This window comes from Bos mutus, chromosome 7 (genome assembly GCF_027580195.1).
Source record: "Bos mutus isolate GX-2022 chromosome 7, NWIPB_WYAK_1.1, whole genome shotgun sequence".
NCBI classification, from domain to species: domain Eukaryota; kingdom Metazoa; phylum Chordata; class Mammalia; order Artiodactyla; family Bovidae; genus Bos; species Bos mutus.
In genome coordinates this window covers 31004637-31019849 of record NC_091623.1, presented here as the reverse complement: position 1 = coordinate 31019849, position 15213 = coordinate 31004637, and the positions used below count along the sequence as shown (strand labels likewise).

At 39.0% G+C, this 15213-nt stretch overlaps 1 long non-coding RNA gene across 2 annotated transcripts in view; it reads left to right on the top strand.

Annotated features, from left to right (window-relative positions):
• LOC138988480 (uncharacterized) overlaps positions 1–15213 on the top strand; it is a 155774-nt gene that overhangs the window by 44986 nt on the left and 95575 nt on the right. Inside the window, exon 2 of one of the 2 annotated variants that reach the window (XR_011464699.1) lies at positions 3916–3972. The exons of the other annotated variant lie outside the window; for it this stretch is intronic. This is a non-coding gene — a long non-coding RNA (uncharacterized lncRNA). The remainder of the gene's footprint in view (positions 1–3915; positions 3973–15213) is intronic. 2 annotated transcript variants of the gene reach the window in all.

Below are 15213 nucleotides of genomic sequence, written 5' to 3'. Positions count from 1 at the left end.
ATGGGGTCACTAAGAGTTGGATACGACTGAGCGACTTCACTTTCACTTTCATGCACTGGAGAAGGAAATGGCAACCCACTCCAGTGTTCTTGCCTGGAGAATCCCAGGGATGGGGAAGCCTGGTGGGCTGCCGTCTGTGGGGTCGCACAGAGTCGGACACGACTGAAGTGACTTGGCAGACTATTTACTCCAAAATGATTTGAAGTTTAGTGAAAAATCTGAAAAAGAATCAATATATAAAATTATTCCTTAAGAAAGAAAGTTCCTCCAAGATAGTTTATTTACTGCATGTGAAACTGGAATTAAGCCATATATATACCTAGAAATTCACATTTTTAGGTTCGTTCACATTAATAAGGATATTACATAAACGGTCACTAGAAAATGTCGATTTTCATTATCCTTTCTCTCAGAAACAATGTTGCCTTTCATAGTAATTTATTGTCTTTTCTTTCATAATGTTTTCTCACAACATAAAAGATGTAGAAATAAGAAAAGTAGGGGGAAATCAGAGGAATATGAGATCTATGTACGTTGCTGCAATGATTTTTAATTTGTTCAAATGGTTTTCTGTGAAGTTTGCAGAAAACCTTTTTCTAAATCTTGAATGCCAGAATAAAGTGTATCAACTTGCTACAGTAAATTTTAGATAGAAAAAGTTGGTATTATTAATTTCAAAATTTGTATGAGAAGTTGCCTTTTGAAAGCCATTGCATTATGTCCAAATCTTGAAATATAATTGTTATCCTACTTTTGTAAGTATCATAATGTCACAATATTATGTACACAGGTCTATCACATAGTATCAGGTCTTGATGTTGAATTACTCACTATATAATTTCATTTTTAGACACTTAATATAATTTAACTTTCCAATTAGTATTTTTATGTGAAGCAGAAAAAATTATGAGGAGGTTAAGAAAAATTTGAAAAGATTTCAGTTACATTTAGAAACATTTTACCTGAAAGTTTTTTAGTAACTTTAGTACTCCAGGTATCAGGTTTGTACTTGAATCATCAATTATATTTGACATTGGAAGTTTACTTGAAAAGCCTGTAGAGAAAGGTAACCTTGACCCTTTCTGGGAAGCCCTAGTCTGTCAGTCAACCAGTTAGTCTATAAGTCAATCAGCCAGTCAGCCAGAGAATCACTCAGTCAGTCAACCAATTAATTTACACTCAGTTGTTACAAGGTAGAACATTTTGGAACTGAAAAGAAAAGGGCAAACTTCCTTAGCACTGCAAGCATATGATTCAATCTTCTGTCTAGGCTGCTATATGGGAGGGCAAAGAATCACTTAATAGCTGAGAAGTTTTCATCTGGGGATAAAATGGTGATCTATGATTTGCTTGATTTCAAGTAAGTAAATCACCTACTACTCATCATTATATTCAAATAGTCCTGGGATACTACATAATTTTAGGCAAGACAGTAGGTTATAATGTACACAGCACAAGGTTTAAAAACTTAATTCGGTTTCCAGTTCATCTTATAGTTTTTATCAAATCTAATTTTTGATCCATGGATTGTTTACTTAGAGTGTTGGCTTAAATAACTCCTCTACCTTATAATTCTGGAATTTTATGATCTTTCCTTTATTTGTATCAATCTATAGAATAGTAATTCTCAACAATTTCCCTCAGCTTTTCAGTGAACTATAAGCTCTTTTCATTGCATCAACACAAGCTGATATTGTATACCATTTCATTTTGTCAAGTCAACTTTGCAAACTTTTTAGTGATGTCAGTCAAATAGATCATTCAGTTGAATGGATGGTGATACAGAATTGGGAACCTCTTGCTACAAGTAAAAGGTAACACAGGATAGTATTAATCCAGTGCTAAAGAAAAGTAATTTCCTTAAGAGGGTGGGTATAGGCCTGTCATATTAAGATAGTAAACAATTACTGGAAGAATAGCACAATGCAAAGTGTGAAAATGTATGCAGTAAGATAACTGAATAATGGTTTTCTAGATACTATGACAATTTGTTATACTTTAGTAGTGATTGTGGACTTCCCTGGTGGCTCAGAGGGTAAAGCATCTGCCTGCAATGCAGGAGACCTGGGTTGGATCCCTGGGTCTGGAAGATCCCCTGGAGAAGGCAATGGCACCCCACTCCAGCACTGCTGCCTGGAAAACCCCATGGATGGAGGAGCCTGGTAGGCTGCAGTCCATGGGGTTGCAAAGAATTGGACACAACTGACTGACTTCGCTTTCTTTCTTTCTTTCACTTTTTAAAGTAGTGATTGTCTTATAATTGCCTTTTTAAAATGTTGTGTTGGGTCTTTTAAACTTTGCCAGTGTGCTACTAAATAATTCAGATGTTCGTAAATGGGTTTTACAAATGTAAGAATTTTAAGATTTATTGAGAAGGTTGGATGATGGAGCTGATCTACAGTGAATGCAACTCAAATTAGATGGAGCCTTTTGAATCCAGTCATAAAATTTAAAAAAGCATATCTAGAGACAGACCGTTTTAAGTCCTCTATGACTTAGAGCAAGATGCTTTTCTGAAGCACATGGCTACGTTTTGATATGGTACCTAACTTTGAGGAATATATACTCCAAGTTGCTATGCTGAATAAATATTCAACATGCAGTCATATTCAAATTTTGAGATTTTTTTTCCTGATAATTAAATATTTCCTCAGCTGATGAAATTCTTAAACCAAAAGCTGTTGTGTTTTAAAACATGTGAGGCTAAGAATAAGTATGAAAAATTACCTTGGCTCAGAAATGGAAAAAATGAAAAGCATGGATCAAATTATGTAGCACCTCTTTGACAGTTTGACATGAGGCCAGAGGCAAGAGTTTACACTAAACGTTGTTTTTAAAATGCAACCTTTAGTGTTATTTGATTTTCTCCTCAAGCAAACTAAGATGTGGACTTTAATAATCCCTTCTGACAATTTTATAAAAATGGACTGCCATGCTTAATTGATGATGGGCCTCTTCATCTGCCACCCCCAGGCATTTTCTGTAAGTTATTGATACGGAGTTCACAGCCTCTATCCATCAGATCCTTGACTGCATCTGTGTTATTAACCTTTGGGTTGATCTGACAGTGGCATCGGCCCGCCTAACTGGCTGTCATGTCAGCTTGGCAGTTGGGCTTCATGTGTTTTCTTTCACATTCACTTTGTCTCCGAAGATCATCTGAAGATAGGAACAAAGCCAATTACTTTGTGATTTCTAGATTGTCCAGATTTTCTCCTAATGTAATGTCAGGGAGAAATAAAATTCTAAAATATATGAGAAACTGATACACTGGTAATGAGTCAAAAGTCCTTGTGCCATAGAGATCCAGGTTCTGATTTCCGTTCCAAATCTTTGTGACTTTTTGATAAGTTACTTAATTTCTCTGGGCCTCATTGCTATTGTTGTTCAGTCACCGCTCAGTTCTGTCCGACTCTCTGTGACCCCATAGACTGCAGAACACCAGGCCTCCCTGTCCTTCACCGTCTCCCAGAGCCTGCTCAAACTCATGTCCATTGAGTTGGTGATGCCATCCAACCATCTCATCCTCTCGTCCCCTTCTCCTCATGCCTTCAATCTTTCCCAGCATCAGGGTCTTTTCCAATGAGTCAGCTCTTCACATCGGGTAGCCAAAGTACTGGAGCTTCAGCATTAGTCCTTCCAGTGAATATTCAGGACTGATTTCCTTTAGGGTTGACTGGTTTGATTTCCTTGAGTCCAAGGGACTCTCAAGAGTCTTCTCCAACACCAGAGTCCAAAAGCATCCACTGGTATTTGGAAATAGAGACAATGAATTTCCCTCCAGGATTTATTCTACTTGTATTGTATTAGTTTATAGATAAACTCTACCTGTCAGGGACAGATCTATCTTTTGGAAGTGTTAAGGATACAAGAATATAAAATAAATGAATGTGTTGTTAATTTCTTCTCCCTTAGGGTCTTGGAAGAAGCACATGTGAGGGGCTCTAAAAGTTACATCACATTAACTTCACAGTAAGTCTACCTTGACTGGTTCTGCCACATAGACACATTTTAGCAGGGCTTCTGCTCTTCCAGCTTGGTACGACATTTCCTTTCTTTTCTTTTTTTTTTTATTTTATTTTTAAACTTTACATAATTGTATTAGTTTTGCCAAATATCAAAATGAATCCGCCACAGGTATACATGTTGCCTTATACTTGATGAGATCATTTGACTAAGCTCTGGCTCACAGGAGAACACAAACAACACATGCAACTTTCAGGGTCTGTCCTTAAAATAGCTGACTTATAACCCCTCCCTCTTTTTTTTTCTTTTCCCACTGGCTGGTAAAAGCAATACCAGTGCAATAGTTGGCCTTGGGAAATGACACCATCCTGGACTCAAGAAACGGAAGCTCTACCTTGAATCTGGCAGAGCCTTCTCAGGATAACCCATTCTGGATCACCCTAAATGTCTCAGTTCAGTTCAGTTCAGTTGTTCAGTCATGTCTGACTCTTTGAGACCCCATGAAGGGCAGCACACCAGGCCTCTCTGTCCATCACCAACTCCCGGAGTCTACCCAAACACATGTGCATTGAGTCAGTGATGCCATCCAACCATCTCATCCTCTGTTGTCCCCTTCTCCTCCTGCCCTCAATCTTTCCCAGCATCAGGGTCTTTTCAAAAGAGACAGCTCTTCGCATCAGGTGTCCAAAGTATTGGAGTTTCAGCTTCAACATCAGTCCTTCCAATGAATACCCAGGACTGTATATGTCTAAATATCGTTTAAAAAAGAAAGAAACTTGTATCTTTTTTTCAAAGTCAATGTATATTTGGATCTCTTTGCTAAAATAGCTTCGTCTATATCCTAACACATAAATACAGCTACATTTCTAGTATTTTTATGCTGTTGTTTAGTCGCTAAGTGGTGTCCAGCTCTTTGTGGCCTCATGCACTGTAGCCTGTCAGGCTCCTCTGTCCATGGGATTTCCCAGGCAAGAATACTGGAGTGGCTTACCATTTCCTTCTCCAGGGGCTCTTCCTGACCCAGGGGTTGAACCCAGGTCTCCTGAATTGCAGACAAATATTTTACCACTGAGCCACCAAAGAAAGTATTTTTATGAAGGTTAAATTATATAAGCCATGTAAATGCTTGCATGTGGTACTGTGCAAATACTCTCTTTGAAGATGGAATTTTTAAATTATCTACTTTTTTGTTTGGACAGACAAGTAATCCTAAAATCAACAGAGAAGTTAAACCTTAGTGTTAACAGTTTAAAAATATCTATTTTTTTTCTTAGTAATAAATGTTTTACTGGTTTCGAACTTACAGGGCAAAAGTACTGCCTAGTATCATCCCATCCTATTTTCGTATTTATTATCCTTTATGGATATTTGGATGAGATAATAATGTATATAAAGTTTATAGGATATATAGTAGGTGCTGAACATATATTGAAATAGACTATTTCTCTCCTTTCTCACATTCTACATTAGATATAGAATATAATGACTTTAAAGATCACAAATATTCACCCATTGGCTTTCCTATTCTTTGAGAAACTGCACCTTCTCTCCACATTGTAACCATATGGTAAAAGGGAACCACTGGGATTGTGCCTCTTTCTTCACAGACATCAGTGGACTTGTGCATACTTCCCTGGTATTTCTAAAATACTGGTAGGAGAGGCACTCTTTCTGTGTGGCTCTGCTGCTTTGGAAATGTGGAAATTAAAGCTTTCTGCAGTTTTGTCTCCTATCACACAGAAGAGTTGTGGTAATAATTGATCCATTTGTTCTCAATGCACAAGACAGGTTTCACTCTAGCTTGTATTATAGTTTGAGGCCATGAAACAAAGTATCCCTCCTTAAGTTGGCTTAAAGCTCAACATTCAGAAAACGAAGATCATGGCATCCAGTCCCATCACTTCATGGGAAATAGATGGGGAAACAGTGGAAACAGTGTCAGACTTTATTTTTCTGGGCTCCAAAATCACTGCAGATGGTGACTGCAGCCATGAAATTAAAAGACGCTTACTCCTTGGAAGGAAAGTTATGACCAACCTAGATAGCATATTCAAAAGCAGAGACATTACTTTACCAACAAAGGTTCATCTAGTCAAGGCTATGGTTTTTCCTGTGGTCATGTATGGATGTGAGAGTTGGACTGTGAAGAAGGCTGAGCGCCGAAGAATTGATGCTTTTGAACTGTGGTGTTGGAGAAGACTCTTGACAAGAGTCCCTTGGACTGCAAAGAGATCCAACCAGTCCATTCTGAAGGAGATCAGCCCTGGGATTTCTTTGGAAGGAATGATGCTAAAGCTGAAACTCCAGTACTTTGGCCACCTCATGCGAAGAGTTGACTCATTGGAAAAGACTCTGATGATGGGAGGGATTGGGGACAAGAGGAGAAGGGGACGACAGAGGATGAGATGGCTGGATGGCATCACTGACTCGATGGACGTGAGTCTCAGTAATCTCCGGGAGATGGTGATAGACAGGGAGGCCTGGCGTGCTGCGATTCATGGGGTCGCAAAGAGTCGGACACGACTGAGTGACTGATCTGATCTGATCTGATCTGAAGGTGAGTTTCTTTCACTTGCTGTGAAAAGAATCACTGAATAAGGAGGAGTCTCTTTGCTGCAACGCCATGTCTCCCGTGAGTTGTTGTTTGGACGAAAATCAGTATGCCTGAATTCTCTATTGATTTTCATTATCCATTCTTTCAAACTGGCAAGTGCTCTGCTTTATACTAAGAGGACCGTTCTCTGGGACACATGCCTGCCTTCAAGCGGTTTACCATAGAGAAAAAATGATATGAACCAATAAATAGCTAAATAACAATACAAGCTTTAAGTAACTGTGAAAAGCAATAAAGAAAAAAAAAAGATATAACAAGACAGCCCATCTTATCATAAGTAATTTCCTGTAGAACTTGAGGTTCAGAGCAATAAGCAAAAGCAAAGCGTATCATAAATCATTAAGAGAGGATGTGTTTAAAACCTCTGTGGGACAGTCCCTGAAGTCATGCCCTCCCTGTTTCTTCAGCCTGAATGAGGTAAACAGAGCTACCTCAGCAGACACACAACCAAACAGGACCCGGTGGGGTCGTTCCGGGACAGGCTCATTCCCCACGCCCTGCTTTAGCTAGATAACATTATTTGATGCATGTTTCCTGAGTTGTTTTACAGATGTGAAAAACCGTTGCCAGATGGACGATGTTAACTGCTTGATGATCTTGAGCGTGAGCACAGAGCCCTAGGCCTCCAGGCCCCAGGGACCGACAATGTTAACTCCCGCAACACCGCCCTCTTACTTCACCATCGGCTAATCAGAGAACTGTGCACCATCTGATCACAAACCCTGTGACCTCCTTCCCTTGAACTGGCTTTTAAACATACTAAGCTGAAACCCTTGTGGAGCTTGGGGTTTTTGCGGGAGGAGGGCATGAGCCACCCGTCTCCTTGCCTGGCCTCACTTTCAGTCCAGCACATGAACTTGCACTAACAGCCAAACCGAAAAATCTGCAAACATATGAAGCATCTAAAGGCTCTTCTCCCCTTCTCCCTCCACCACTTCCGTTGCTCCTCCCCTCTCTGAGTATCCTATCTTCCTTAGATTTCCCTTGAGACCATTCCCGCACATGGACTCTACACATGTCTACAGTTCTACCCATTAGTCCAGCAGGATGTAGCACAATGTTCATCTCCAGAAGCATAGAGGTTCTAAAGTTTTTTTTTTAATTAACAGTGCTGCATAGTATTCAGTAAAATATAATTAAGCTTCACATTTTCTCTCTTTGGTTGTAGTTTCTACTTATCATTCCAGGCTTTACTGGGAATGCTGGGGAGATTCTCCTGAACCACAGTAGATTTGTATGGATATGTGTTTGCATACTTTCTGAAAGCCTTTCCACAAGTTCTTAACTCCATTTCCTATATGTCAGCTGTTCATAGAGTTTCCCTCATAGGTCAGATCTATAACACCCACTTCCTTTATTCTCTTAAAAATGAACCCGTCAACCAAAACCACATTATTGACTGACTTAGAATATTTATCACCATGATCACTGTGATTCATTTGCTAACCTTGACTATTTAGCTGTCTTGACTGTAAACAGTGGTTTGAAAAAGCAAGAAGTTTTTTTGGTTGGTACTGTGTAGACTGTTTGCTATATGGCCTGGGCATACATGACCTAGTTAGAAAGGCAGAGCTGCATTTTGGCAAAAAATCAGAGACCTTGGAATAGGAACCCATGTAGTCAGACTAACATGGGTTTAAGCTTGGACCTACCATTTATTAGCTGTATCACCTTAATCAAGTTACCTACTATCTTTAAGTTCTTTAAGTTTCACCAATTATGAGGTAAGACTAGCAAACACAACCTACAAAATTATGCAACTTAAGAATGAAAGCATTGTTGACGTAAAAAATAGTCACAAGCCAAAAGTTAAGAGTTATGTTTTATTTGGTGGGCATTTTTTGGATTTCAAGCCTGGGAGATAGCATCTAATTAAGCCTGAGAGAACTGCTCCTGGGCTTGAAGGCCTAAATATTCCCACCAAATATAACAGCTCCCAACTTTTAGGTTATGACTATTTTTTAAGTTGATAAGTTTTAGAAAAGGCAGAGGGGCAAGAGGTCAAATTGCCAACATCTGCTGGATCATCAAAAAAGCAGGAGAGTTCCAGAAAAACATCTATTTCTGCTTTATTGACTATGCCAAAGCCTTTGACTGTGTGGATCACAATAAACTGTGGAAAATTCTGAAAGAGATGGGAATCCCAGACTACCTGACCTGCCTCTTGAGAAACCTATGTGCAGGTCAGGAAGCAACAGTTAGAACTGGGCATGGAACAACAGAGTGGTTCCAAGTAGGAAAAGGAGTATGTCAAGGCTGTATATTGTCACCCTGCTTATTTCACTTATATGTAGAGTACATCATGAGAAATGCTGGGCTGGAAGAAGCACAAGCTGGAATCAAGATTGCTGGGAGAAATATCAGTAACCTCAGATATGCATATGACAGAAAGTGAAGAAGAACTTATGGCAGAAAGTGAAGAAGAACTAAAAAGCCTCTTGATGAAAATGAAAGAGGAGAGTGAAAAAGTTGGCTTAAAGCTCAACATTCAGAAAACTAAGATCATGGCATCTGGTCCCATCACTCCATGGCAAACAGATGGGGAAACAGTGGAAACAGTAGCTGACTTCATGTTTTTGGGCTCCAAAATCACTGAAGATGGTGATTGCAGCCATGAAATTAAAAGATGCTTACTCCTTGGAAGGAAAGTTATGACCAACCTAGACAGCATGTTGAAAAGCAGAGACATTATTTAGCCAACAAAGGTCTGTCTAGTCAAGGATATGGTTTTTCCAGTGGTCATGTATAGATATGAGTTGGAATATAAAGAAAGCTGAGCACCAAAGAATTGATGCTTTTGAATTGTGGTGTTGGAGAAGACTCTTGAGAGCCCCTTGGACTGCAAGGAGATCCAACCAATCCATCCTAAAGGAGATCAATCCTGGGTGTTCACTGGTAGAACTGATGCTAAAGCTGAAACTCCAGTACTTTGGCCACCTGACTGGAATAGCTGACTCATTTGAAAAGACCCTGATGCTGGGAAAGATTGAGGGCAGGAGGAGAAGGGGATGACAGAGGATGAGATGGTTGGATGGCATCACCAACTCAATAGACATGGGTTTGGGTGGATTCTGGGAGTTAGTGATGGACAGGGAGGCCTGGCGTGCTATGGTTCATGGGGTCGCAAAGAGTCGGACTCGACTGAGTGACTGAACTGAACTGAAGAAGAGACAATAGCAGATTGCTCTCCTGTACCTGAATTCCATGAGGACCCAGAGCCTTGGTACCAGCAGAGGCCCCTTGTGCCCATCTGCCTCCTTGGGGAGTCCAGAAGAATTTGAGTGTGTCTCTCCTGGTTCTAGGATGTTCTGTTATTGGTTGATGGTCCTAAGTTTTATTCGGGGGGGAAGACGTTACCCTTGAAACTTGGTTCAGGAAGAGGTTCCTGGGTTGTACAGTTTAGACACTTAGCAGGTTATCCTCAGTGTAAAAGGCACTGGGAATATTTCATTTGGATACTGAGTGGTTGATTATCCTCAGTTTAGAGACTGGGAAGTCTTGGCTGAGTTAAACGTGAGTAAGGTGGGATGAGTTGTTAGGGGAAAGTCTGACCTGTTGTTTTTTCCTTGAATTGGCTATCTTAATAGAGTTTGTCAAAATAAAATAATCTCATGAGAACTTCTGAGCTCCAAAGAAGGGACTCTCTCCTCCTGGCTGGCAAGGGTTCTCTCAGGCAACTGAGAAACTTGGAGGAGTGGTGGAGGCAAGACCTCCCAGGACAAAGCTGTCCCTATGGGGAAACCCACTCTCATAATTAACAAACTGCTCAACTGGAGACCCACATAAGATTTGGCCATTCCACAGTCTGAGCACGCATGGAAGTCTTATACTCCACTGGGAGACCCCAGACACAAAGAAGGGGCTAAAACAACTCTGGGGCAAAAACCAGAGAAGTTAAGCTTCCAAGCAGCACATACTGGCCCACCACATGATCACCAGTAGCGATTTTATCTCAACAAACTGACTTAAAAATGGGAAATAAAGAATTGAAAATAAAAGGAATGACAGATTTTTAGCCTCCAGCCCATACCCTAGCTGAGTAACTATACATGCGAACTTACTTAATTGGAAATGAAAAGAAATCTCACCCTAAAAATGTAGGGGGCTCTTTCATCTCATATGCAGTTAAGTTACATTAAGGTTATCAGCTGGCTTGGTAAAAATATATTTTCAGACTTTAAACAATAGCCTTCTAGGGGGAAACTTGGCATTTGTCTGTATCTTTGAGATGTAAATGTTCTACCTGATCTTCCTAGGATGAGTTCTGTGTTTGTTTGTTTACATTTTTTTTTTTAATTTGGCCTTTGCTATTCTATTTTTGAGAGTAAACTCTAAGGCTTAGGTTACATCCTCTCCCACCCTTTTATGGGAAGCCTCTTGCATCTTAATGATTTAAATTACTATTAATATGTTTATTTTATTAATGGCCAAATAATAGATCATTTTAAAATTGGAGAAACTAACAAATTGGTGAATCTAGAGCACTCGTTATAAACAGCTGTTTTATTGGTACCTATAAAACAAAAGTAATATTAAAGGTGAAAAAAATATATCTAATATTTAACCTGAAACTGAAGCTCCAATACTTTGGCCACCTGATAAGAAGTGCCTACTCACTGGAAAAGGCCCTGATGCTGGGAAAGATTGGAGGCACGAGGAGAAGGGGAAGACAGAGGATGAGTTGGTTGGATGGCATCACTGACTCAATGGACATGAGTTTGAGCAAACTCCAGGAGGTAGTGAAGGACAGGGAAATCTGGCGTGCTGCAGTCCATGGGGTCGCAAAGAGTCAGATAGGACTTAGCTACTGAACAACAATGTTTAACCTAAGAACTTCTGTGCTTTTAAAACAAGTGAGGAAAATTGGCTTGGGAAGATTCATATGTGGGGTTTACTTCCCCTCAGTGGGTCTTTCAGACGCTAAAAAGGGCACTGAAATAATTAATGTCAATAGAAAAACTTGTAAGGAAGATCTAGCCACTATTTTCAACAAGGTAGAAAAATTCAAGAGGAATTATCTCAAATGAATAAAGAAATCTTTAGATGGTTATTTAAAATGGGATAAGTAAATTGCACATTTATGTAATTAAAACAAGATTTGATATTACTGCATTACCTAGAGTTAAATGGGCCAAAAGGGACATCTACTGGCCCCCAATATTAAAAGCCAACAAGTCAGTTCTGTTTACCCTGGTTTTAAAATTAAATGTAAAGGAATACAAAAATTTACAGTGAGATATCTGACCAGCAATTATTTGGGACAAGGTTAAGCCAAAGAGCCTGACCTTCTTGGCTCAGCCTCACTCTGAGGATTCCAGAATGGACAGGTAAGGAAAGAAAAGAAAAAAAAAAAAAAAAAAAAACTTCTGAAATTCCTCTAAGACCAAGCTTGTTGATTGAATCCTAATGAAATCAAAAGTAAAGGTATAAAAGTTGACAGGATTGAGATAAAAGTATATAAAATTGACATATTTAAATGGACTTTATATTAGATGGTTGCATTTCTTAGTAAATTATATTGTGGGATAGACATGTTTCACTGGGGAATAACAGCTCCCCTGTGTGGTATTATAAGACTAGAGATAGAGGTTGCCACTAAGGAAATATTAACTAAATGTACTGACCAATAGGGTTATCTGAGCCACACAAAGAAGTAAAACTGGGAACTAAATGCAAGGGTTAAAAATAAAAATAAAATAAAAATTGTGATTTTGCTTCAGTTTGTGAACTGAGAAAGGTCTTTGCTAAATGCCTTATAAAACCTTTGAAGGTATGATAAGTTAAAATCTATAGACTATAGAACTCATAAAATAAATTTCAATTTAGTTAAAAGTCTTGTCACTGATTTCAGTATCTTTAGGTGATAGAACTGTTCTTTGGGGAAATAAAAGCAACTGGCTTTCTCTTGCAAATCTCTAGAAACCAAAATGTAATTTACAACCTTATGGACCGTAGGCCAACAGGTTCCTCCATCCATGGGATTCTCCAGGCAAGAATACTGGAGTGGGTTGCCATGCCCTCCTCCAAGGGATCTTCCTGGCCCAGGGATTGAATCCAAGTCTCTTACTTCTACCTGCATTGGCAGGTGAGTTCTTTACCAGTTGCATCACTAAGAAACCCCAAATACAGATCACAAGGACCTGAGACTGACCCTAATCAGCTCCACCAGACAAGACCTGACACCAAGGGAAAAAGGTGGTGGTTTTAAAATTTGTAGAGTTGGGAATGCTCCCTCAGCCAAATCTTAAAGACATAGTCTTATATCTATATCATATATATATATATATATATATATATATATATATATATATGCTGCTGCTAAGTCGCTACAGTCGTGTCCGACTCTGTGTGACCCCATAGACGGCAGCCCACCAGGCTCCCCCGTCCCTTGGATTCTCCAGGCAAAAACATTGGAGTGGGTTGCCATTTCCTTCTCCAGTTCATTAAAGTGGAAACTGAAGTAGCTCAGTCATGTCCAACCCTCAGTGACCCCATAGACTGCAGCCTACCAGGCTCCTCCATCCATGGGATTTTCTAGGCAAGAGTACTGGAGTGGGGTGCCATTGCCTTCTCCGATATATCATATATATATAGTCAGGGAATTTGTAATTTCCTCAGTTCTCTCTTGCTGTAGCAAAAATTTGAAGCGACGATGGATCCATATTACAGCTCAGTTTTATTTGTCAAGCAAAGAAAATACATCTTGGAGGCATGAAGGCAGGCTGACCCAAAAGAAGCAAAGAGAAGAGAAGCCAGAGGCTCAATTTTGGCTCCTACTTTTATATATTTTTTTTTTTTTTTTTCTCCATCCCCTGAGCTTGCCCTATGTACATTGAGCTAGCCAGGAGGGCTCTTTGCTTCACCTGAGGTTCTCACTCTGATCCTCTGACCTTCCTTTATTTTGGGGGCTTTTCCATTCTTTGTCTTTTAGCCGCCACTATTCAGGACTCTTTTTCCTATTCTAACTACCTAACATATATCTTATATATATAATATATATCTTATGTATATATAAGATTATAGATATAACCTTAAAATCTTAGTCATCTGAACAAGCAACCTTCATGTACCCCAACTCTTAGTAAACTAGTACTTTTATATTGTATTAATAATACCTGGTTCATAACTAATCTTTTAAGTGAAGTTGTGAGACCTCTAGTTTGTCTGTTTATGTCGGTCTACACTTTATACGTATGAGATATCTCTACCTTTGGAAAGTATTGTCAATAGTAAATTTGTAAAGAAAGTGAAATCGCTCATTCGTGTCCGACTCTTTGCGATCCCATGAACTGTACTGTACCAGGCTTCTCTGTCCATGGGATTTTCCAGGCAAGAGTACTGGAGTGGGTTGCCATTGCCTTCTCCAGGGGATCTTCCTGACCCAGGGATCAAACCCAGCTCTCCTGCATTGCACGTAGACGCTTTACCCTCTGAGCCACCAAGGAAGCCCGTATAGTTTATAAAAAGCTCTATTTAATTTGAAAAGAAAGTGCTAACATTTAAAGAAACTGGCCAATGTTACTTTCAGATTCACATGAACTGGGAAATATTCAATATTAAGTTGATAGCTGGTATTAATATTTAAATTTATCTAATTAATATAGACATGTCATTGAATCATCAAAATTAAATGTAACACTTTACTTCAGTTTAATAAATAAGACCTCATTGTATCTGTTGCAAGGAAAATAATTCGATATGATGAAACTTTAAAGTAACTGAGATAAGAGCTTTTGGGTAAAACTTTTATTTTAGAAATGTCTACTTAAAACAATCTTTCTGGATATTTGGTAACTTGAAGTTCTAGAGCTATGCTTATTTAAGTTAAATGATGAAAGTTTATTAAATAGTTAGAAGATACTGAGACATTATTAACTAAATAGAGTCCTAAAGTTATTTAGCACTATTAATGAAAATGTTTGGTGTCACCCTGAGATGGTCTCAGATGTTCAAATGTTTTTAGAAATTATCACTTATGTTTATGCTCACCAATCTATAGAATGCCAATATAAAAGATGGTTCATAATTGCTTACTTCTTAGCTTTTATTAAAAATTAAGGTTTTAAGAGTTGAGGATTATAATTTAAACATGTAATTGGTGGCTCAGATGGTAAACTGTCTGCCTGTAGTGCGGGAGACCCGGGTTCGATCCTTGGTTTGGGAAGATCCCCTGGAGAAGGATATGGCAACCCACTCCAGTACTCTTGCCTGGAAAATTCCATGGACTGAGGATCCTGGTAGGACATGACTAAGCGACTTCATTTTAAAGCTAGCGGAATAGCTAAGATTTCAGTAGACCGTAAGCAGTAGAATGTCTGTTTTCAGTAAGGAAGTTACGAGGAATGGAATTACATTTTATTGAGTAAAAAAGTGAGCTGTTTGATTTCATTTAGGTGGAAAATGAGAAACAGGCTGGATACAGAAAGTGAAAGAAACCCTGAGGAGGAAAACGTTTTATGCACATTCAGGATTAACAGACTTTTGATTGAAGTTAACTGAGTAAATAGATTTTGTTAAGTAAGCTAATGCAAGACTGGAATTTGACTTCTTTTTCTATTAAAAGTGCTCCTTTTTGATAACAAATGGTGAGAGTTTGTGTGCTCTTGAGTAATCTGTATTTATTTTCTTTTAAT